General features: G+C 43.4%; 8 non-coding genes across 8 annotated transcripts; all 8 read right to left on the reverse strand.

Annotated features, from left to right (window-relative positions):
• Window positions 1-13,087: 13,087 nt before the first annotated feature.
• TRNAK-UUU (transfer RNA lysine (anticodon UUU)) lies at window positions 13,088-13,160 on the reverse strand. The gene has a single exon. It is a non-coding gene; the product is annotated as a tRNA-Lys (tRNA).
• A 1,610-nt stretch (window positions 13,161-14,770) lies between these two features.
• Window positions 14,771-14,843, reverse strand: TRNAK-UUU (transfer RNA lysine (anticodon UUU)). Its single transcript has one exon. It is a non-coding gene; the product is annotated as a tRNA-Lys (tRNA).
• A 771-nt stretch (window positions 14,844-15,614) lies between these two features.
• TRNAK-UUU (transfer RNA lysine (anticodon UUU)) lies at window positions 15,615-15,687 on the reverse strand. The gene has a single exon. It is a non-coding gene; the product is annotated as a tRNA-Lys (tRNA).
• Window positions 15,688-17,296: 1,609 nt separating this feature from the next.
• On the reverse strand, window positions 17,297-17,369 carry TRNAK-UUU (transfer RNA lysine (anticodon UUU)). Its single transcript has one exon. It is a non-coding gene; the product is annotated as a tRNA-Lys (tRNA).
• Window positions 17,370-18,138: 769 nt separating this feature from the next.
• Window positions 18,139-18,211, reverse strand: TRNAK-UUU (transfer RNA lysine (anticodon UUU)). Its single transcript has one exon. It is a non-coding gene; the product is annotated as a tRNA-Lys (tRNA).
• Window positions 18,212-19,821: 1,610 nt separating this feature from the next.
• Window positions 19,822-19,894, reverse strand: TRNAK-UUU (transfer RNA lysine (anticodon UUU)). The gene has a single exon. It is a non-coding gene; the product is annotated as a tRNA-Lys (tRNA).
• A 1,610-nt stretch (window positions 19,895-21,504) lies between these two features.
• Window positions 21,505-21,577, reverse strand: TRNAK-UUU (transfer RNA lysine (anticodon UUU)). The gene has a single exon. It is a non-coding gene; the product is annotated as a tRNA-Lys (tRNA).
• A 771-nt stretch (window positions 21,578-22,348) lies between these two features.
• On the reverse strand, window positions 22,349-22,421 carry TRNAK-UUU (transfer RNA lysine (anticodon UUU)). Its single transcript has one exon. It is a non-coding gene; the product is annotated as a tRNA-Lys (tRNA).
• Between the last annotated feature and the right edge of the window lie 1,399 nt (window positions 22,422-23,820).

The following is a 23,820-nucleotide window of genomic DNA, read 5'->3' on the forward strand; positions in this document are numbered from 1 at the left end:
TATTTTGAATTTAAAGAACATAACACGAATATACCAGTAGTTCGAAGAAATAGGTGACGTCACCAGTAGGGATTTAGTAAGATATCGTGAACACAAGAAGCTTTGGGTTTGACATTGGTGGGGAAGAGAAACATGATAAAGGAGCGGACACGGAGATAAACGATAAACGAGTGGATCAAAGAGGAGAAGGGGAAGGGGGCGTGGCTGCGCACGGAGAACGCCGGCCACGGCAAGTGTAAAGGTGGGAGGAGAACGGGGAAAAAGGACGACTGTGTAAGATCGTCGTAAGGGGTACGCAGCTGCAGGGGGCTGCGTGCGCTTCGGCCGCAGGGGGCCGTAGGGGAAGGAATATAATATAACATCATAAATATATTTGTTTTATAATTTTTTTTTTTTGTGATTATTATCATTGCATAATTTGTCAAAGGATTGTCGTAAGTCCCCACACTTGCGGGGCAAGGTAAGCAATAAAAGGTTGTATGTTGCAAACTGGTAGCAAGGGGAAGGGTAAGAAAGGGTGCGCTAGTATGTCATACGGGAGAGGGTTGGGAGGGTGGGGGAATACCCTCACTACCCCACTACAACATATATGCACCACACTGCCACCACATAGGGAGAAGTTAATTAAGTACAGCATAGAGTGGACCCAGGGGACGGACAACAAAATGTTGACACCATGGCCGCCTAATGGTAGCTTTGACCCATATGCCCAACATTCACTATTAAACCATCTGCACAATACATACAAGGGGAAGAAGTTGGCAAACCATGTGGAGGTGTTTAACTTATGGAGGATGTTCCAGGGGTCTAGACCAGGACCAAATGGAATGTTCACTATGGGGGAAACACCGGAAGAAAAGGAGATTAAGAAAGAAGGAACGGATGGGGAAAAGGAGAGTGAAGGAACAAAGAATATGGGGAATGAAAAACTGGGTGGAGGAAAGGTTGATAAATTAGCTGACATAAAACAGGAACCGAGCAATGAGATACCCTTAACACCGGGAGTGAAAACAGAGGGAGGAGGGTTGTACCCTTTAAGAGAATTAGGAGAAATAAAAGGACAGTTAAGGGCGGCTGAAGGATACTCAAACCCGGCATACAGCCCTCCACCATATGTGGCTCATGGAAAGATACCAATGGGGGACGGGAGGAGAGAAGAGCAGACTGTAGAGATAGGAAACGATGAGTGGGTAGCTGCACAGATATTGTTGAAATTACGAGGATCACTAACTGGAGAGGAAAGGGAGGCGGTAAAGAGAACAAACGAGGATAGTGAAAGAGAGAGTGAAATGAGGGGAGAGGAGCTGCTACGGCAGAAGGAAGAGATTTTGGAGGAAAGATTAGCTAAACTAAGGGATGAGCAGAATGAACTGATAAAACAACTTGAGGGGGAGGAAAGAGAGAGAGTGAGGAAAAGGAAAGAAGGTAAGGACGAATTGGAAAAATTAAGGGAGCAAAGTGAGGAGAGAAAGAGGGAAGCTGTAAGGGTAAAAGCAGCAGCAGAAAGGGTATCAAGAGTAGTGATGAGGGAGAAGAAGAAGGAAGAAGAAGAAAATGAAAAAGAAATGGAAATATGGAGGAGGAGGATAATATCAGAGACAGCTAAAAAATATGAAGAGGGGAAGGTAATAGAGAGTATAGTAGAAAGAGAAAGGGTGAAATGGGAAAGGAGGAGAGAGGATGAAAGGATATTGGAACAGATGAGCAACGAAGTAATGGAGGAATTAAAAAGGAAAAGAGAGGAAAATAGTAGGGAGATGGAGGAGAGGAGTGAAGGGGAGAGAGAAGAGAGTAAGAGGGAGAGTGAAAGATGGGGAGAAGTATATAAAAATAGAGAGGTAGCAACAACGTCAGCACTAAGGGGAACAGTTGGTAACAACGGAAAGGAAGAGGGAGACCTAATAGACTTAAAAACTGTAACAATAAAAGGAAAAAAGGCAGAGTGGGGGGCGCAATTTATGAATGATTTTTGTAGTGAGGATGGAAGGAAGAGTGAAAGGGAAAGCTTAGATAAGCTATACCTCACTAGAACAAACATAGATTCGCCATGGGTGAGTAGAAGATGGGAGGAGCTGGAGAGAAGTAAGGAGGAAGTGAAAAGAATGGGAGAAACACAAACTAACGAACACACGCCACCGACGCTCACCAACCAACACACGCCACCCACATCACCATCACGCTCTCTAACGCCACACCCCACATGTTCAACAACTGCACGCTCTCTGCACAGAATAAAGCTCGCACCCTTCATGGACGAAGTTACACCTTATGCATGTCGGCTTAGGGACCTCCCTAGTCGCAGGCAAGACAGGCAAACAGACGTGCAAATGTTGAACACAGGAAAGGATGAAAAAAGGGGAAAGGAAGAAGAGGGAGGTAGGAGAAGAGGTAGTAAGGAAGGATTTGAAGTAGTAAAAGGAATGGGGGAAGAGGAGGGGTGTGAAGAGTTAACATCATGGAGCATAAAGGATGACACAAGACAGAATGTAATGCCACTGCTGGAGAGAGGAGGGGTTAGACCACAGTATGTACCTTGGAAACATACGGATAAGGAAAACATAAAATGTAGGCTCCCATCATTAAGTGGAGGTGCGGGTAAATGGATATATGAAATGGAAAAACACACCGCAGGACAGAAACTAGCAGTGGGAGATGTTAAGGGCCTGTTAATATCAATATTAGGGGATAGAGCGGATGACATTTGGAAAAGAGCGGGATTCCATGGGGTAACAATAACAAACACATCGCATGATGGGGCACCATTTGCAAACTGCAGACATGCGCTATGGCAGGCACTAAGAGTGCAGTACCCAGACACATCAGACATAGGAGCCATTACTTCCCGTAAGATGGGTGAGAACGAGGATCCTGTTGATTATATCCAGGATATTCAAGAGAAGTGGCGCATGGAAACTAGAGAACAATGGGACAAAACACCAGCCATATTTTATCATATACTAGTACAAGGGCTCCCAGAAGGAGTTCAGAGACAATTAAAGAAAGTAGTGGGGATGGAAGCAAAACCATGGCCGGAAATACAACTGACTATAGTACATCACTGTAGAACATGGCAAGGAAAAATGAAACAAAAGGAAGAGGACAGGAAAACAGAAGAGGCCAAATTAGTACAGAAAAAACTTACTAAATATACCATGGAAGGGGCACTAATAACTGCGCCAACACCAATGGCCCAAAGCCCAACGCAAGTAGTGGCTGCACAAAATCCAGCTCAAATAGCGCCTCCACAAGAGGTAATAGAGCAAGTGCTGCCTCTGCAATCACACGCACAGAACATGGGAGGAGGGTACCCAATGCAAGGAGCTGGGTATTATAATTATAATAGAGGGAGAGGAGGGTTTATGAGGGGAAGAGGATACGGATATAATACCCAACAACAGGCTGGGGGACTCAGAAATAACTACCAGACAGGGCAACCAGTATACCAGGACAACACAGGGAACTTCCCATGGCAAAACAGGGAACCACCCGTGTGTTGGAGCTGCGGACTATTAGGACACATGTCACGTACATGCAGGGTCAGGCCAGGAACACCAGCATGGAACGAACAAGCACAACATAGGACATCACAAGAACAGCAGGGCATACAACCACAGCAGATGTCACCACAAGGGAGTGACCAACACTATTCCCTACCACAACAACAAATAAAACAATACCTGCCACAAGTAACTGGTGCAGCGTTAATACAACCACCACCACAACCTGAACGAACGCAATTGGGTGGGGTGACGGTGTTGGGACACAACCCTTACACAGGGAATGGCCAGTCATTGTACCCCCAATAGGACAGCCCACAGACGGCCTTGGTGTGTCCCATCCTGTCAGTAACACCTAATAGTGCGGAGGAGCCACGCATAGAGGTAACGATAGGTGACAAAAAATTATCATTCCTTGTTGACACCGGGGCAACCCGGTCTTGCATAAGGGAAGGTAAGTTTAAGATGTCAGGCGAAGCCATGAACACACAAGGGTTTTCTGGGGCTAAAGGGTTGGTTCCATTTACTGATAACGTTCCGCTATCTATTGGAGATTACGATCTGTCAGTACCACTTTTGTATTATAGTGCCTCACCAGTAAACATACTGGGGAGGGACATAATGAACAGATTAAATATGACGATCTCCTTTACAGAGGATGGCATAATTTGCTCTACTCCAGGGATTAACATGCTTGCAGCACGACAGATTTTGCAAGCATACTGTGGACAGATAGCGATCAGGGCGGAGCCGGTAGACGGCGAGCTATTCCAGTACGGAACAGACATGGCATTTGCATGGATGCCAGGGATAGGAGGGAAAATATGGAGGAGACCAGCAGCCTATCTATTCCGACCAGAAACACCAGCTAATGAACTGGAAGGGAAGGTCCTTGCAGTGGACATTGAGAGCATTATTGCAACAGCTGATTATGTTGCTGTGCACGCCCAAGATAAAGAAGGGAGAGCATGGAGGGCGGTGATAGCACTAGCAGAAGGATGTAGGCTGACCCAGGTGTCAGATGAAGAGTTGTTTTCAGAAGAAAAGGAGGAAAATGAAATGGTGTTCATGATGAGTGTAGAAATGTGGCTAACAGTGGCTCACAAACAAGTGGCACAGAAAATTGCAATGGCACTTGAGGCACCCGCTGGCACACCAGTCCCATTTTTTAAAGAAGATATGTCAAAGGTGCCAAAATCATTATGGACTATTAGCCCTTATGATGTAGGATGCATTAAAAGCATAGGGGGTGTAAGGATAAAATTAAAAAAGGGTGCCATACTACCAAGAGTGAAACAATACCCATTGTCAAGAGAGGCAGATGAGGGCATATACGAAACCATAACAGCCCTTATAAACAATGGCATATTGGTCCCCTCAGAATCCCCATGCAACACAGCTGTGTACCCGGTGCGCAAGGCTAAAGGAGGGTCTTGGCGGTTCATACAGGACCTCAGACCGTTGAACAACATAGTAGAAGCAGAGTATCCAGTAACAGCAAACCCGGCCACAATTTTGTGTGGCATTCCAGCAGAAGCATCACGGTTTACAGTGATTGACCTTAAAAATGCTTTTTTCTCAATACCATTACACCCAGACTCACAAGACTTGACAAGCTTCACTTACCGAAATAGGAAGTGGAAACATACCAGATTACCACAGGGATATTGTGAATCACCTTCAATTTTCAATAGGGTAATACAGATGGATTTGGGTAACGTTGAGTTGGAAAGCACAGTGTTACAGTATGTGGATGACATGATAATTTGCAGTACAAATGAAGATAAATGTAGAGAGGACTCATTAAAAATGTTGACGATATTGGCTGAAAAGGGGTACAAGGTAGACATGGAAAAGATACAATACTGTCAGGAACAGGTACTTTACATTGGCCAACTGATATCACAACATGGAAGAAGGATTGCACCACAAAGAGCACAGGCAATATCAGGCACTCCCGTGCCACAGACTGTAAGAGAACTGCAGCAATTTCTGGGACTGTGCAACTACTGTAGAGCATGGGTATTTGATTACAGTTCTTACATAGGACCCCTGCTTGAGGGTTTGAAGGAAGCAAATAAAGGGGAGAAAAAGTTGGGATGGACTATGGAAATGAAGGAGGCATTTGATGAATTAAAAGAAGCAATATCAACTGCTCCAGTACTAGCATCCCCAGACTATGAGCGACGATTTTTTATATTTTCACATTGCGACTCAGCAGTAATGAAAGCAGTATTGGCCCAAAAGACTAGCATGGGCTATAAACCAGTAGCATTTTACAGCGGTCACTTAGATCCAATAATGTTAGGACAATTCTCTTGCGAACAAGGTCTTGCTGCAGCTGCATTTGCAGTAGAAAAAGCATCATCAATAACTATGGGGTGTCCAACTACACTATTTGTAGAACATGCACTATTTGCGATATTGAATAAACCTAAGTCCACACTGACGACACAGAGGGCAACAGGTTATGAGATTATTTTGTCCAAAGCTGAACTGGCAATTGTTAGATGTAGCACGGTTAACCCTGCAAGGTTCCTAGCAGAAGTAATTGAAGAGGGAGATTACGCCCACGACTGCACCCAAGTAACTGAGATGTACTCATGTACTAGGAAAGTTGAAGAAAACGCACTAGAGGGAGGTGAGCTTTTGTTTATTGATGGGTCATCAACTATTGATCAAGGAGACGGGATAAGGAGGACTGGGGCAGCAGTAGTACAAATGATGGAAGCGCCAGTGTGTGTGGCTATTAAGTGTGTACAATTACCACAGCATTACTCTGCTCAAGCGGCGGAACTGGTTGCACTCATATTGGCACTAAAGGAAAGTTTTGATAAAAAAGTTACTATATATTCCGACAGTGCATATGTTACATCCACTGTCCACTCAGGGCTATCAAAGTGGAGAAGAAGAGGGTTTAGGAGAGCTGACGGCACTCCAGTACAACATGCCCTCTTGTTGGCTGAACTAATTGAAGTAATAAACGATCCCCAAGAACTAGCCCTAGTAAAATGCACCGCACACACCAATGGAGAAGACTATATATCAAAAGGAAATGCAGCAGCAGACGCACATGCAAAATATGCTGCATATTTTGGTGAGATATGGAACCCCACAGACTCACAGAGAGGGAGAGGGAGGGGAATAGCGAGGGAGATGTTAATAAAAGAAGGGTACACCCATCTCCCAGCCACCCAGATTATGGAGTTACAAGCGGCTGCACCAATGGCCGAAAAAGAAGTATGGGTGAAAAGAGGATGCACAATGTCACCAACCGACGCACTATGGCGCCAGGGTGGCACTGGGAAAGTTGTAATACCATTGGCATTGTTAAATACCGCCTTGAACCAATTACATCACCCTGCCCATACAGGCAAAGAAATAATAGCAGCACGAATTAGAGAAGATTGGTTCTGTCCCGAGTTAACATCCCATGTGTCAAATTTTATCAGCAATTGCCTTACATGTCAACAGTTCACGGCCGGTCATACTTTAAAGGTGATAAGAGGTACCATACCCCGACCAGAAGGACCTTTTCGGCACCTCCACATTGACTATGTTGATATGATCAACATTTGTCAAGGCAATAGATACATGATAGTAGTAGTATGCCCATTTTCTAGGTGGATCGAAGCAGGGCCCTGTTCACACCCTGATGCGTTTAGAGCAGCCAAATTTATAGTAAGGGAGGTATTCCCCAGGTGGGGAGTGTGCGAGGTGTTAAGATCAGACAACGGACCCCATTTCGCAAATGAAATGTTCCAGCATATCACATCCCTACTGAACATTAAACACAAATTTGCATGTGCGTACCACCCACAGGCTAATGGTGTATGTGAACGCCTGAATGGCCTACTGAAGGAGGCAATTGCTAAAATACAGCAAACAACAAAGAAAAGTTGGTTGTATTGCCTTCCGTTAGCACTGTTCGAACTTAGAAACAGGCCAGGGTCCGACCACCACCTCACCCCACACGAGGTGGTTACTGGACGCCAAATGCGCCTTCCCCTAACACCAACGTCAAGGGCATTCACCGACCAAGAAAGTTCTGCGAATGTGTTAGGTGATGAAATGTATCAATATGTGTCTTCTTTGATTACTAGCGTTGTGTTTGTGTCTCAACAGCTCGAGCGCACACGGGGCGGGTCCACCAGCAACCAAGAAATAGACGAAAATACAGAATTGGGAAAGGAGAACTTGTGCCAACTTGCCAAAGGTGACCACGTACTACTTCGAAATTTTAATAGAAAGTGGAACCAGCAGAGGTTCACTGGCCCCCATTTAGTAGAGGACGTATCAACAAGAGCAGTAAAACTAAAGGATAAGCGTGCGTGGAACCACCTGCATGATGTAAAAATTTACAAACTGCAGACCCGCCCCAGCGCCAACGACAGGTCCATTGGAAAAACGCCAACAACATCCCCGGCAGCGGAAGAAAACACAACCACAGACAACGACCCAATTGTTCCCTCGGAGAGAATAACGGACGAAGAAGGGGGTGATCCCCACACTGCCCACCCCATGGTCACACGTTCAAAGAGTAAAACTGCTCCCGCCATCTGAGCAAACCCCCCCCCCCATTGACTACTAAATACAATTGTAATAAAAACTAAGGACTTCGCTTGCACCAATACACATGTAAACACGTGAATGTTCTCTTTTTCTCTCGCACATACAGGAGCTGCGTAATATTGTATTGTTAAGAAAAGTTATCTAACAAATTCAGTGTGCAGGCGTAGATGGTGCTGCCAGACGATAGTTACCCAGAAGAATTGTCACACCAATTTGTATACGAAATAAAAAGGCCAACATACTTAAAAAAGAAAAGGGTACGTGTATACTACACGGCCTTCCTCCTGGCCATAGAAAATTACATGCCCCACCTCCGCCCATACTTGCCGGTCTTGAGAGACCGATCACTTAGAGTAGCGTGGGAGCAACTCTTCACCTGGGCACTGAATGACTATTTGATAGGGAGAGCTTAATGAAACAAAACTAACATTTAATAACAAGCACTTTTTGAGAATTTTTAGGCGGGCAACTTTAACGTCGCAAGAATACGCTGCCAGGACTGCAGCAAGGTAAGAGCAAAAATGCCGGTGAGGTTAGCATATGTAATAAAAATAATAGGGATTTTTATGATCACCGGAGTTTTGGCTGCCTCTGTATGGCAGTACAGCTATGCTATGAGTTTTTTTGCTGCACCCAAACCTAATGTACCCCACCTCCCTGCTGCAACAGGTGTTACGTCAGGTGGTAACAGTAACAATGAACAAAAGCGAAATAAAGTTAAACGCAGCACATACTCAGACAATAAAGGTATTGATAATTATGTACAAGATTCAGCACACGTCACAAACAACATATGGTACCAGCACATGACCCGCATTGGTAAGCAGACAACTGAGGATAGCTGTTACGTTTGCTCATTAATACCATACGCCATGAGCGCTTCACGAACATTTGTTGCCACAGAAATAGATGAAAAAACAGCACAGTGCATAATATATTTGGCCCTGTTCCAAACGAAAGGAAGATTCCAAGGAACAGTAGTGCACATGACATGGAAAACACGAGACTCATACCCATATGAAAACAACTTCCTCAAGACCTATCTGAGTTATCACAAGACCAGTTTACATGCTGAAGCATTCAGATACATAACAAGTGGCCCTGAAAAAGGAGAAACAAAGAAGGTAACACTGCAGTATCTACCATGTGATTGGTACGCCACGGAAGTTCCGGGTAAACAAGGATGCTGGGAGAGGCCATTACTGACGATAACAGGAAAGGTGTTCCTGGGTACCAGCTGGGAGATAGGAGTGGTTGGCAGCAACATGGTAACAAAAGAAACTATCTCAACCATCGAGACACACAATCATCGATGTTGGACGACATGGATCAAGTATGTACCAATGCTCACGTGGGTAGAAGAAGATGAAGACCCGATAACTATATTACCATTGACTGCGCCCAAAGTATGTTACCAGCATAAAGGAGAGGTGGACGTGGGATATAACACCAATTGTGCAAGTGTGATGGAGTTACCTGAGGGGGGAGCGGGAACAGCAGTAATAATGGACCATTATTGGGCCTGTGGAGAAAAGGCATATCATACACTGCCTCCCCTGTGGAGTGGTGTGTGCACAATGGTACACGTCAATGTACCATCACTAGTGGTACCTAAGAAGCATGTCGATGTGGCGAAATTTCCGAAAATGGATGAAGGAGACAGGAGAAGAAAGAGATCTGCACCACTCCAGAAGGAGCAAGAAAACAGGACCAACAGCAATGATACTGTCCTAAACAGGAGAAAAAGACAAGGAGAGCCATTAACAGGAAATTATCTGTGGGGAAGGTCGGAAACGGAACTAACATCAATACCGCCAGAACACAGACTATTCAGCAGAGCAGCAATGTTCTTCTCCTCAATAATACATCCGGGACTGCAGGCATACGCAAACGCAAAATGGCTGCAAATAACCAGATGGGAACTAATGATGACCATAAATTCGACAGTAAATGGGTTTAACGCAATTAAAGAGGAGCTGCGAGCTGTAAGGATGGTAGCACTACAGAACAGATATGTATTGGACCTTCTCACAGCAATGGAAGGAGGAGTTTGTGCAAAGATAGGACAATCATGCTGCACGTTCATACCTGCCAACGATGCCGACAATGGTACACTAACAGAAGCAGTTTCACAATTGGCCCAGATGCACTCCAAAATGATGGACGAAAGTAACGGCGTAAACAAGGATAAAAGCTGGTTTTCACTATTATGGTCATGGATGCCATCTTGGCTGTCAGATGGACTGAAAATAATAGTGGGATGTGCTATTTTGGCTGGAGCTGCACTGATAATAATTAGATTTTGGAAAGCCCGGAAGGCGCGCTCAACTGATGAGTTGCTGGAAATGGTGGGAATGCACCCCTTGATGCCAGCGGATGACGGCCAGCACACAGGTGTGATAATACACGAAAGGGAGAAGTTGCGCACCCAAATCATCGCCAATCATCTAGACCCACCATCAGTGAAGATCGAGAACCCAAGGAACCCTAGGAGCTACATAGGAAGATGGGTGTACTGTACTCCTGGAGGAACATGCGAATACATGTATTGGTCATTTGAAGATCACGTAAACCATTATGGACATCTCGGAGGGATAACCAAGATATGGAGAGTAAGAGGAGATAACGAGAAGGATATGTTTGTGGTCGACAAGTCGACCAGAGGGGGGACTGAAGTGGGAGAATGGAAAACCAGACTCCCGTCCTTCACCTCTCGCGCTTGGCCTAGAGGGTCGCGGCCCAGACACCCGCCACGAGAAGAGTTTGCCCATTTACCAGATGACCAAATACCCTGGTACAGAAACATACGAATGTGTCCATCTGCCTGCCCAACAGCCCGCACTGGCCATGCCGACACCTGCGGCACGGACCAACTAGACTGAAATCTACACATCGTTAGAGATGCCATGACGACCTAGATAACGGGAAGCACCGCTGAACTATTATACACGCTGAACATTTCCACACCAATCTACACGAAGAACATACTCAGTGCTCTGACGTAGGCGACAGGCTTATTCACGGACGTGCATCTTTATTATTTTTACATAGGCTTTCAGAATGCAGAAACGCAAGACGCACCATGAGCTCATTTATAACGTTTGCTCACGCTTCTCTTGAAACCCGTTACCATCATGAGAGATATAATGGAAACACGATACTGGCCATGAAACTGTATGCCACTATAACCTAAAGCATCCATGCACTAAATGGATTACTCGTGCACCAGGCCCAAGTAGGCCTCAAGCAAGAGTTCCCGTGGACATTAACAAAGCAAAAGTCAGGTTGCTGAGCCTGCAGAAAGAACCCAGTGGAGCAACCAGCCAAGGTCGTAATGTTGCAAACCCACAGTCAAGAAACAAATCTTCAAAGGCACGATGTTGCAACCTCGCACTCCACGTACCAATGTTAAAATCATATCTGCAAATTAAACCAGACATACAGTGGAAAAACAATATTAATTGTGCAGAATTATGCCTCAAACACGGTCCCTCCCCACGTGACCAAGCCGAACCTGACGAGATGCCAAAACCCAGGAGAGAAAAGGCGTCTGGGTACCTCGCTACGAGACGCAGGCCGACACACTTGAAAGGCTCAATGGACACCTGCTACAGTGGGAACGGTCAGTCTCCCACCTATGAATAAATCCTCACATTGCCTGCACGTACCCATATTGAAACACTGTTGCAACCACAGGTGCACCGTGTGCTGGGAACAACGGTGGTCCCAGGCTGGGGAGCTCACGGATGCACCAATCAGAACATGAGGTTCTTATCTCAGACGTCAGTAACGTTAGCCAATCCTCAGGGGTCTTCATGTAACAATTCTTATGTATCTAATTGTAGGGACAACCCAGATATACCACCTGACTACATCTTAACCACTAATATCATTCTCTATATGCGTACTATACTAACCCCACCACTCGAGCAACCAATCAAGAGTGGCGATAGGTTCTTTTGGTAACTTTTTGGAATGACGCAAGTAGCGCGTCATAATGTAGTAAAAAGGGCCTGCGAGCCCCACTATTGTGTGTGTGTCAGGACGAACGCGTACGCTCCTTGACCCATCCCTGCCGTTTGCATAATAAACGGCAGAAGTTGCCTTGCTCCTTGTGTGTGCCTCATACTCTGTCTCGATCCGAGATATACACGGGAGGAGTTGGGGCCTCCCTGCCCGGAGGTCTGCGGACGGCCCGGCCGACCCCGGCAGAATCCCCCCCGACACTCTACCGACTGAGCTATCCAGGCACAGGGATCACTGCCCATTTGAAACTTGATTTTCACTCTACAGCACCTCCATACATGGCTACCTCACTGGTCAATAAAGGAAATTAATTACTAGTGCATTACACACATTTTGACACTGGAGACATAACTTTTTTCAGTCATTCCGTATCCAGATATAGAGATTTGCAGCATCTAGGACTTTAATGTTCACCCACTTACGGATTTGAATGTTTTGCCACATTCATGAGTGCAAACTTGCTCCCCAGTAAAGACGAACATGTGCTCCTCAATGCACACACTGGGCAATGCAGTCCACTCTAAATCGACGATTAATGACATGCTCGTTTTGTGCAATGGAGTTTCAGTCAATTGGAAAACATTTTGAAAAGTTATATTGCAACAGAAGCCCAGCCTTAAAAAAGTGGATTTCACTTCTAAATGATTACATGAGGAAGGAAAGGAAACCAGATGCAAAAAAGGTGCTGTGGCTTAGTTGGTTAAAGTGCCTGTCTAGTAAACAGGAGATCCTGAGTTCGAATCTCAGCAGCGCCTGTCTGCTTTTTTTTCGACCAATCTGTCTCCCCAATATTAAAACTTTGTACAAAGATTGCTATTTCATGCTATTTAGAAGCACAGTCAGGCTTGAAATGTTGGCAAAGCATCCAAGAACTCTGGACTCCACTACCTTAGAGTCATATTGCCCAAGGTTGCGATGCCATCAGAAATAGCACATATTAGAATGAGCAATTCATATTTCCTGCTTAATTTTTTGTAAAAGAAGCAAAGGTACGCCTGAACAGGGACTTGAACCCTGGACCCTCAGATTAAAAGTCTGATGCTCTACCGACTGAGCTATCCAGGCACAGGGATCACTGCCCATTTGAAACTTGATTTTCACTCTACAGCACCTCCATACATGGCTACCTCACTGGTCAATAAAGGAAATGAATTACTAGTGCATTACACACATTTTGACACTGGAGACATAACTTTTTTCAGTCATTCCGTATCCAGATATAGAGATTTGCAGCATGTAGGACTTTAATGGTCACCCACTTACGGATTTGAATGTTTTGCCACATTCATGAGTGCAAACTTGCTCCCCAGTAAAGACGAACATGTGCTCCTCAATGCACACACTGGGCAATGCAGTCCACTCTAAATCGACGATTACTGACATGCTCGTTTTGTGCAATGGAGTTTCAGTCAATTGGAAAACATTTTGAAAAGTTATATTGCAACAGAAGCCTAGCCTTAAAAAAAGTGGATTTCACTTCTAAATGATTACATGAGGAAGGAAAGGAGACCAGATGCAAAAAAGGTGCTGTGGCTTAGTTGGTTAAAGCGCCTGTCTAGTAAACAGGAGATCCTGAGTTTGAATCTCAGCAGCGCCTGTCTGCTTTTTTTTCGACCAATCTGTCTCCCCAATGTTAAAACTTTGTACAAAGATTGCTATTTCATGCTATTTAGAAGCACAGTCAGGCTTGAAATGTTGGCAAAGCCTCCAAGAACTCTGGACTCCACTACCTTAGAGTCATATTGCCCAGGGTTGCGATGCCATCAGAAATAGCACATATTAGAATGAGCAATTCATATTTCCTGCTTAATTTTTTGTAAAAGAAGCAAAGGTACGCCTGAACAGTGACTTGAACCCTGGACCCTCAGATTAAAAGTCTGATGCTCTACCGACTGAGCTATCCAGGCACAGGGATCACTGCCCATTTGAAACTTGATTTTCACTCTACAGTACCTCCATACATGGCTACCTCACTGGTCAATAAAGGAAATGAATTACTAGTGCATTACACACATTTTGACACTGGAGACATAACTTTTTTCAGACATTCCGTATCCAGATATAGAGATTTGCAGCATCTAGGACTTTAATGTTCACCCACTTACGGATTTGAATGTTTTGCCACATTCATGAGTGCAAACTTGCTCCCAAGTAAAGACGAACATGTGCTCCTCAATGCACACACTGGGCAATGCAGTCCACTCTAAATCGACGATTAATGACATGCTCGTTTTGTGCAATGGAGTTTCAGTCAATTGGAAAACATTTTGAAAAGTTATATTGCAACAGAAGCCCAGCCTTAAAAAAGTGGATTTCACTTCTAAATGATTACATGAGGAAGGAAAGGAGACCAGATGCAAAAAAGGTGCTGCGGCTTAGTTGGTTAAAGCGCCTGTCTAGTAAACAGGAGATCCTGAGTTTGAATCTCAGCAGCGCCTGTCTGCTTTTTTTTCGACCAATCTGTCTCCCCAATATTAAAACTTTGTACAAAGATTGCTATTTCATGCTATTTAGAAGCACAGTCAGGCTTGAAATGTTGGCAAAGCATCCAAGAACTCTGGACTCCACTACCTTAGAGTCATATTGCCCAAGGTTGCGATGCCATCAGAAATAGCACATATTAGAATGAGCAATTCATATTTCCTGCTTAATTTTTTGTAAAAGAAGCAAAGGTACGCCTGAACAGGGACTTGAACCCTGGACCCTCAGATTAAAAGTCTGATGCTCTACCAACTGAGCTATCCAGGCACAGGGATCACTGCCCATTTGAAACTTGATTTTCACTCTACAGCACCTCCATACATGGCTACCTCACTGGTCAATAAAGGAAATGAATTACTAGTGCATTACACACATTTTGACACTGGAGACATAACTTTTTTCAGTCATTCCGTATCCAGATATAGAGATTTGCAGCATCTAGGACTTTAATGTTCACCCACTTACGGATTTGAATGTTTTGCCACATTCATGAGTGCAAACTTGCTCCCCATTAAAGACGAACATGTGCTCCTCAATGCACACACTGGGCAATGCAGTCCACTCTAAATCGACGATTAATGACATGCTCGTTTTGTGCAATGGAGTTTCAGTCAATTGGAAAACATTTTGAAAAGTTATATTGCAACAGAAGCCCAGCCTTAAAAAAAAGTGGATTTCACTTCTAAATGATTACATGAGGAAGGAAAGGAGACCAGATGCAAAAAAGGTGCTGTGGCTTAGTTGGTTAAAGCGCCTGTCTAGTAAAAAGGAGATCCTGAGTTCCAATCTCAGCAGCGCCTCTCTGCTTTTTTTTTCGACCAATCTGTCTCCCCAATATTAAAACTTTGTACAAAGATTGCTATTTCATGCTATTTAGAAGCACAGTCAGGCTTGAAATGTTGGCAAAGCACCCAAGAACTCTGGTCTCCACTACCTTAGAGTCATATTGCCCAAGGTTGTGATGCCATCAGAAATAGCAAATATTAGAATGAGCAATTCATATTTCCTGCTTAATTTATTGTAAAAGAAGCAAAGGTACGCCTGAACAGGGACTTGAACCCTGGACCCTCAGATTAAAAGTCTGATGCTCTACCGACTGAGCTATCCAGGCACAGGGATCACTGCCATTTGAAACTTGATTTTCACTCTACAGCACCTCCATACATGGCTACCTCACTGGTCAATAAAGGAAATGAATTACTAGTGCATTACACACATTTTGACACTGGAGACATAACTTTTTTCAGTCATTCCGTATCCAGATATAGAGATTTGCAGCATGTAGGACTTTAATGGTCATCCAGCCCACGCATTTGAATGTTTTGCCGCATTCATGAGTGCAAACTTGCTCACCAGTAAAGACGTACATGTGCTCCTCAATGCACACACTGGGCAATGCAGTCCACTCTAAATCGTCGATTACTGACATGCTCGTTTTGTGCAATGGAGTTTCAGTCAATTGGAAAACATTTTGAAAAGTTATATTGCAACAGAAGCCCAGCCTTAAAAAAGTGGATTTCACTTCTAAATGATTACATGAGGAAGGAAAGGAGACCAGATGCAAAAAAGGTGCTGTGGCTTAGTTGGTTAAAGCGCCTGTCTAGTAAACAGGAGATCCTGAGTTCGAATCTCACCAGCGCCTGTCTGCTTTTTTTTCGACCAATCTGTCTCCCCAATATTAAAACTTTGTACAAAGATTGCTATTTCATGCTATTTAGAAGCACAGTCAGGCTTGAAATGTTGGCAAAGCATCCAAGAACTCTGGACTCCACTACCTTAGAGTCATATTGCCCAAGGTTGCGATGCCATCAGAAATAGCACATATTAGAATGAGCAATTCATATTTCCTGCTTAATTTTTTGTAAAAGAAGCAAAGGTACGCCTGAACAGTGACTTGAACCCTGGACCCTCAGATTAAAAGTCTGATGCTCTACCGACTGAGCTATCCAGGCACAGGGATCACTGCCCATTTGAAACTTGATTTTCACTCTACAGCACCTCCATACATGGCTACCTCACTGGTCAATAAAGGAAATGATTTACTAGTGCATTACACACATTTTGACACTGGAGACATAACTTTTTTCAGTCATTCCGTATCCAGATATAGAGATTTGCAGCATGTAGGACTTTAATGGTCACCCACTTACGGATTTGAATGTTTTGCCACATTCATGAGTGCAAACTTGCTCCCCAGTAAAGACGAACATGTGCTCCTCAATGCACACACTGGGCAATGCAGTCCACTCTAAATCGACGATTAATGACATGCTCGTTTTGTGCAATGGAGTTTCAGTCAATTGGAAAACATTTTGAAAAGTTATATTGCAACAGAAGCCCAGCCTTAAAAAAGTGGATTTCACTTCTAAATGATTACATGAGGAAGGAAAGGAGACCAGATGCAAAAAAGGTGCTGCGGCTTAGTTGGTTAAAGCGCCTGTCTAGTAAACAGGAGATCCTGAGTTCGAATCTCAGCAGCGCCTGTCTGCTTTTTTTTCGACCAATCTGTCTCCCCAATATTAAAACTTTGTACAAAGATTGCTATTTCATGCTATTTAGAAGCACAGTCAGGCTTGAAATGTTGGCAAAGCATCCAAGAACTCTGGACTCCACTACCTTAGAGTCATATTGCCCAAGGTTGCGATGCCATCAGAAATAGCACATATTAGAATGAGCAATTCATATTTCCTGCTTAATTTTTTGTAAAAGAAGCAAAGGTACGCCTGAACAGGGACTTGAACCCTGGACCCTCAGATTAAAAGTCTGATGCTCTACCGACTGAGCTATCCAGGCCCAGGGATTACTGCCCATTTGAAACTTGATTTTCACTCTACAGCACCTCCATACATGGCTACCTCACTGGGCAATAAAGGAAATGAATTACTAGTGCATTACACACATTTTGACACTGGAGACATAACTTTTTTCAGTCATTCCGTATCCAGATATAGAGATTTGCAGCATCTAGGACTTTAATGTTCACCCACTTACGGATTTGAATGTTTTGCCACATTCATGAGTGCAAACTTGCTCCCCAGTAAAGACGAACATGTGCTCCTCAATGCACACACTGGGCAATGCAGTCCACTCTAAATCGACGATTAATGACATGCTCGTTTTGTGCAATGGAGTTTCAGTCAATTGGAAAACATTTTGAAAAGTTATATTGCAACAGAAGCCCAGCCTTAAAAAAGTGGATTTCACTTCTAAATGATTACATGAGGAAGGAAAGGAGACCAGATGCAAAAAAGGTGCTGCGGCTTAGTTGGTTAAAGCGCCTGTCTAGTAAACAGGAGATCCTGAGTTCAAATCTCAGCAGCGCCTGTCTGCTTTTTTTTTCGACCAATCTGTCTCCCCAATATTAAAACTTTGTACAAAGATTGCTATTTCATGCTATTTAGAAGCACAGTCAGGCTTGAAATGTTGGCAAAGCATCCAAGAACTCTGGACTCCACTACCTTAGAGTCATATTGCCCAAGGTTGCGATGCCATCAGAAATAGCACATATTAGAATGAGCAATTCATATTTCCTGCTTAATTTTTTGTAAAAGAAGCAAAGGTACGCCTGAACAGGGACTTGAACCCTGGACCCTCAGATTAAAAGTCTGATGCTCTACCGACTGAGCTATCCAGGCACAGGGATCACTGCCCATTTGAAACTTGATTTTCACTCTACAGCACCTCCATACATGGCTACCTCACTGGTCAATAAAGGAAATGAATTACTAGTGCATTACACACATTTTGACACTGGAGACATAACTTTTTTCAGTCATTCCGTATCCAGATATAGAGATTTGCAGCATGTAGGACTTTAATGGTCACCCACTTACGGATTTGAATGTTTTGCCACATTCATGAGTGCAAACTTGCTCCCCAGTAAAGACGAACATGTGCTCCTCAATGCACACACTGGGCAATGCAGTCCACTCTAAATCGACGATTAATGACATGCTCGTTTTGTGCAATGGAGTTTCAGTCAATTGGAAAACATTTTGAAAAGTTATATTGCTACAGAAGCCTAGCCTTAAAAAAAGTGGATTTCACTTCTAAATGATTACATGAGGAAGGAAAGGAGACCAGATGCAAAAAAGGTGCTGTGGCTTAGTTGGTTAAAGCGCCTGTCTAGTAAACAGGAGATCCTGAGTTTGAATCTCAGCAGCGCCTGTCTGCTTTTTTTTCGACCAATCTGTCTCCCCAATGTTAAAACTTTGTACAAAGATTGCTATTTCATGCTATTTAGAAGCACAGTCAGGCTTGAAATGTTGGCAAAGCCTCCAAGAACTCTGGACTCCACTACCTTAGAGTCATATTGCCCAAGGTTGCGATGCCATCAGAAATAGCACATATTAGAATGAGCAATTCATATTTCCTGCTTAATTTTTTGTAAAAGAAGCAAAGGTACACCTGAACAGTGACTTGAACCCTGGACCCTCAGATTAAAAGTCTGATGCTCTACCGACTGAGCTATCCAGGCACAGGGATCACTGCCCATTTGAAACTTGATTTTCACTCTACAGCACCTCCATACATGGCTACCTCACTGGTCAATAAAGGAAATTAATTACTAGTGCATTACACACATTTTGACACTGGAGACATAACTTTTTTCAGTCATTCCGTATCCAGATATAGAGATTTGCAGCATCTAGGACTTTAATGTTCACCCACTTACGGATTTGAATGTTTTGCCACATTCATGAGTGCAAACTTGCTCCCCAGTAAAGACGAACATGTGCTCCTCAATGCACACACTGGGCAATGCAGTCCACTCTAAATCGACGATTAATGACATGCTCGTTTTGTGCAATGGAGTTTCAGTCAATTGGAAAACATTTTGAAAAGTTATATTGCAACAGAAGCCCAGCCTTAAAAAAGTGGATTTCACTTCTAAATGATTACATGAGGAAGGAAAGGAAACCAGATGCAAAAAAGGTGCTGTGGCTTAGTTGGTTAAAGTGCCTGTCTAGTAAACAGGAGATCCTGAGTTCGAATCTCAGCAGCGCCTGTCTGCTTTTTTTTCGACCAATCTGTCTCCCCAATATTAAAACTTTGTACAAAGATTGCTATTTCATGCTATTTAGAAGCACAGTCAGGCTTGAAATGTTGGCAAAGCATCCAAGAACTCTGGACTCCACTACCTTAGAGTCATATTGCCCAAGGTTGCGATGCCATCAGAAATAGCACATATTAGAATGAGCAATTCATATTTCCTGCTTAATTTTTTGTAAAAGAAGCAAAGGTACGCCTGAACAGGGACTTGAACCCTGGACCCTCAGATTAAAAGTCTGATGCTCTACCGACTGAGCTATCCAGGCACAGGGATCACTGCCCATTTGAAACTTGATTTTCACTCTACAGCACCTCCATACATGGCTACCTCACTGGTCAATAAAGGAAATGAATTACTAGTGCATTACACACATTTTGACACTGGAGACATAACTTTTTTCAGTCATTCCGTATCCAGATATAGAGATTTGCAGCATGTAGGACTTTAATGGTCACCCACTTACGGATTTGAATGTTTTGCCACATTCATGAGTGCAAACTTGCTCCCCAGTAAAGACGAACATGTGCTCCTCAATGCACACACTGGGCAATGCAGTCCACTCTAAATCGACGATTACTGACATGCTCGTTTTGTGCAATGGAGTTTCAGTCAATTGGAAAACATTTTGAAAAGTTATATTGCAACAGAAGCCTAGCCTTAAAAAAAGTGGATTTCACTTCTAAATGATTACATGAGGAAGGAAAGGAGACCAGATGCAAAAAAGGTGCTGTGGCTTAGTTGGTTAAAGCGCCTGTCTAGTAAACAGGAGATCCTGAGTTTGAATCTCAGCAGCGCCTGTCTGCTTTTTTTTCGACCAATCTGTCTCCCCAATGTTAAAACTTTGTACAAAGATTGCTATTTCATGCTATTTAGAAGCACAGTCAGGCTTGAAATGTTGGCAAAGCCTCCAAGAACTCTGGACTCCACTACCTTAGAGTCATATTGCCCAGGGTTGCGATGCCATCAGAAATAGCACATATTAGAATGAGCAATTCATATTTCCTGCTTAATTTTTTGTAAAAGAAGCAAAGGTACGCCTGAACAGTGACTTGAACCCTGGACCCTCAGATTAAAAGTCTGATGCTCTACCGACTGAGCTATCCAGGCACAGGGATCACTGCCCATTTGAAACTTGATTTTCACTCTACAGTACCTCCATACATGGCTACCTCACTGGTCAATAAAGGAAATGAATTACTAGTGCATTACACACATTTTGACACTGGAGACATAACTTTTTTCAGACATTCCGTATCCAGATATAGAGATTTGCAGCATCTAGGACTTTAATGTTCACCCACTTACGGATTTGAATGTTTTGCCACATTCATGAGTGCAAACTTGCTCCCCAGTAAAGACGAACATGTGCTCCTCAATGCACACACTGGGCAATGCAGTCCACTCTAAATCGACGATTAATGACATGCTCGTTTTGTGCAATGGAGTTTCAGTCAATTGGAAAACATTTTGAAAAGTTATATTGCAACAGAAGCCCAGCCTTAAAAAAGTGGATTTCACTTCTAAATGATTACATGAGGAAGGAAAGGAGACCAGATGCAAAAAAGGTGCTGCGGCTTAGTTGGTTAAAGCGCCTGTCTAGTAAACAGGAGATCCTGAGTTTGAATCTCAGCAGCGCCTGTCTGCTTTTTTTTCGACCAATCTGTCTCCCCAATATTAAAACTTTGTACAAAGATTGCTATTTCATGCTATTTAGAAGCACAGTCAGGCTTGAAATGTTGGCAAAGCATCCAAGAACTCTGGACTCCACTACCTTAGAGTCATATTGCCCAAGGTTGCGATGCCATCAGAAATAGCACATATTAGAATGAGCAATTCATATTTCCTGCTTAATTTTTTGTAAAAGAAGCAAAGGTACGCCTGAACAGGGACTTGAACCCTGGACCCTCAGATTAAAAGTCTGATGCTCTACCAACTGAGCTATCCAGGCACAGGGATCACTGCCCATTTGAAACTTGATTTTCACTCTACAGCACCTCCATACATGGCTACCTCACTGGTCAATAAAGGAAATGAATTACTAGTGCATTACACACATTTTGACACTGGAGACATAACTTTTTTCAGTCATTCCGTATCCAGATATAGAGATTTGCAGCATCTAGGACTTTAATGTTCACCCACTTACGGATTTGAATGTTTTGCCACATTCATGAGTGCAAACTTGCTCCCCATTAAAGACGAACATGTGCTCCTCAATGCACACACTGGGCAATGCAGTCCACTCTAAATCGACGATTAATGACATGCTCGTTTTGTGCAATGGAGTTTCAGTCAATTGGAAAACATTTTGAAAAGTTATATTGCAACAGAAGCCCAGCCTTAAAAAAAAGTGGATTTCACTTCTAAATGATTACATGAGGAAGGAAAGGAGACCAGATGCAAAAAAGGTGCTGTGGCTTAGTTGGTTAAAGCGCCTGTCTAGTAAAAAGGAGATCCTGAGTTCCAATCTCAGCAGCGCCTCTCTGCTTTTTTTTTCGACCAATCTGTCTCCCCAATATTAAAACTTTGTACAAAGATTGCTATTTCATGCTATTTAGAAGCACAGTCAGGCTTGAAATGTTGGCAAAGCACCCAAGAACTCTGGTCTCCACTACCTTAGAGTCATATTGCCCAAGGTTGTGATGCCATCAGAAATAGCAAATATTAGAATGAGCAATTCATATTTCCTGCTTAATTTATTGTAAAAGAAGCAAAGGTACGCCTGAACAGGGACTTGAACCCTGGACCCTCAGATTAAAAGTCTGATGCTCTACCGACTGAGCTATCCAGGCACAGGGATCACTGCCATTTGAAACTTGATTTTCACTCTACAGCACCTCCATACATGGCTACCTCACTGGTCAATAAAGGAAATGAATTACTAGTGCATTACACACATTTTGACACTGGAGACATAACTTTTTTCAGTCATTCCGTATCCAGATATAGAGATTTGCAGCATGTAGGACTTTAATGGTCATCCAGCCCACGCATTTGAATGTTTTGCCGCATTCATGAGTGCAAACTTGCTCACCAGTAAAGACGTACATGTGCTCCTCAATGCACACACTGGGCAATGCAGTCCACTCTAAATCGTCGATTACTGACATGCTCGTTTTGTGCAATGGAGTTTCAGTCAATTGGAAAACATTTTGAAAAGTTATATTGCAACAGAAGCCCAGCCTTAAAAAAGTGGATTTCACTTCTAAATGATTACATGAGGAAGGAAAGGAGACCAGATGCAAAAAAGGTGCTGTGGCTTAGTTGGTTAAAGCGCCTGTCTAGTAAACAGGAGATCCTGAGTTCGAATCTCACCAGCGCCTGTCTGCTTTTTTTTCGACCAATCTGTCTCCCCAATATTAAAACTTTGTACAAAGATTGCTATTTCATGCTATTTAGAAGCACAGTCAGGCTTGAAATGTTGGCAAAGCATCCAAGAACTCTGGACTCCACTACCTTAGAGTCATATTGCCCAAGGTTGCGATGCCATCAGAAATAGCACATATTAGAATGAGCAATTCATATTTCCTGCTTAATTTTTTGTAAAAGAAGCAAAGGTACGCCTGAACAGTGACTTGAACCCTGGACCCTCAGATTAAAAGTCTGATGCTCTACCGACTGAGCTATCCAGGCACAGGGATCACTGCCCATTTGAAACTTGATTTTCACTCTACAGCACCTCCATACATGGCTACCTCACTGGTCAATAAAGGAAATGATTTACTAGTGCATTACACACATTTTGACACTGGAGACATAACTTTTTTCAGTCATTCCGTATCCAGATATAGAGATTTGCAGCATGTAGGACTTTAATGGTCACCCACTTACGGATTTGAATGTTTTGCCACATTCATGAGTGCAAACTTGCTCCCCAGTAAAGACGAACATGTGCTCCTCAATGCACACACTGGGCAATGCAGTCCACTCTAAATCGACGATTAATGACATGCTCGTTTTGTGCAATGGAGTTTCAGTCAATTGGAAAACATTTTGAAAAGTTATATTGCAACAGAAGCCCAGCCTTAAAAAAGTGGATTTCACTTCTAAATGATTACATGAGGAAGGAAAGGAGACCAGATGCAAAAAAGGTGCTGCGGCTTAGTTGGTTAAAGCGCCTGTCTAGTAAACAGGAGATCCTGAGTTCGAATCTCAGCAGCGCCTGTCTGCTTTTTTTTCGACCAATCTGTC

The sequence above is a fragment of the Ambystoma mexicanum genome, unplaced genomic scaffold (assembly GCF_040938575.1).
Source record: "Ambystoma mexicanum isolate Mex_15411 unplaced genomic scaffold, UKY_AmexF1_1 Mex_scaf1, whole genome shotgun sequence".
NCBI lineage: Eukaryota > Metazoa > Chordata > Amphibia > Caudata > Ambystomatidae > Ambystoma > Ambystoma mexicanum.